This window comes from Otolemur garnettii, unplaced genomic scaffold, assembly GCF_000181295.1.
Source record: "Otolemur garnettii isolate 467f Iridium unplaced genomic scaffold, OtoGar3 scaffold00007, whole genome shotgun sequence".
Lineage (NCBI taxonomy): Eukaryota > Metazoa > Chordata > Mammalia > Primates > Galagidae > Otolemur > Otolemur garnettii.
In genome coordinates, this window is record NW_003852402.1 from 5,639,250 (window position 1) to 5,640,604 (window position 1,355).

At 48.8% G+C, this 1,355-nt stretch overlaps 1 protein-coding gene across 1 annotated transcript in view; it reads left to right on the plus strand.

Annotated features, from left to right (window-relative positions):
* Positions 1-1,355, plus strand: part of TTLL1 (tubulin tyrosine ligase like 1) — a 23,903-nt gene that overhangs the window by 6,579 nt on the left and 15,969 nt on the right. The window lies entirely within an intron of this gene.

Consider the following 1,355-nt stretch of genomic DNA (forward strand, 5'->3'; position numbering starts at 1 on the left):
CCCAGGAGTTGGAGGTTGCTGTGAGCTGTAATGCCATGGCACTCTACCCAGGGGGACAGCTTGAGGCTCTGTCTCAAAAAAAAAAAAAAATTTACTTATTTATTTATTTGAGACAGAGTCCCACTCTGTGCCCTAAGCAGAGTGCAATGGCGTCATAGCTCACTGCAACTTCAGACTTGGGCTGTGGGTATCCTGCTGCCTCAGCCTCTGGAAGCCGCTGGGATTACAGGTGCTCGCCACAGCACCCAGCTGGGTTTTTCAATTTTTTTATGTGTTGGGTTCTCATTCTCGCTCAGATAAGTCTCAAACTCCTGAGCTCAAGTAAGTCTCTTGCCTCAGCCTCCCACAGTGCTGGGATTACCAGCATGAGCCAACACACTCTGCTTTATTTCATTTGTTTGTTTTTGAGAGAGTCTCAAGCTGTTGCCCTGGTTAGAGTACCGTGGTGTCATAGCTCACATCAACCTCCCACTTGGACCCAAGCCATCCTCTTGCCTCGGTTTTCTATTCTTAGTAGAGATGGGGTCTCACTTGTGCTCAGGCTGGTCTCAAACTTATGAGCTATAGCAATCCACCCACCTTGCCATCCCAGAATGCTTGGATTATAGGTGTGAGACATCGTCCCAGAATGCTTGGATTATAGGTGTGAGACATCGTGCCTGGCCCTTTTTATTTTGAGACAGAGCTTCACTTTGTTGCCTCTGGTAGAGTGCCCTGGTGTCATAGCTAAGGCAACCTCAAACTCTTGGGCTCAAGCAATCCTCTTGCAGGCCCGGCGTGGTGGCTCATGCCTGTAATCCCAGCACTTTGGGAGGCTGAGGTAGGTGGATTTGCCTGAGCTCAGACGTTCAAGACCAGCCTAAGCAAGAGTGAGACTCCCATCTCTAAAATATAGCCTGGCATTGTGGAGGGCACCTGTAGTTCTAGCTACTCAGGAGGCTGAGGCAGGAGAATTGCTTGAGCCCAAGAGTTGGAGGTTGCTGTGAGCTATGGCACCACAGCACTCTACCAAGGGTGACAAAGTACAACTCTGTCTCAAAAAAAAAAAAAGAAATCCTCTTGCCTCAGCTTCCCACATAGCTGGGACTATAGGTGCCCGCAAGAAGTTTTGACTATTTTTTAGAGACAGTCCCACTCTTGCTCATGTTGGTCTCAAACTCTTGAGCTCAAGCAATCCACCTGCCTTGGCCTCTCAGAGTGCTGGGATTATAGGTGTGAGCCACCTCCTCAGTATCAGGGCTCAAGTTTATTTATTTTTATTTTTATTTTTTTTGAGACAGAGCCTCAAGCTGTCCCCCTGGGTAGAGTGCCATGGCATCACAGCTCACAGCAACCTCCAACTCCTGGGCTCAAGC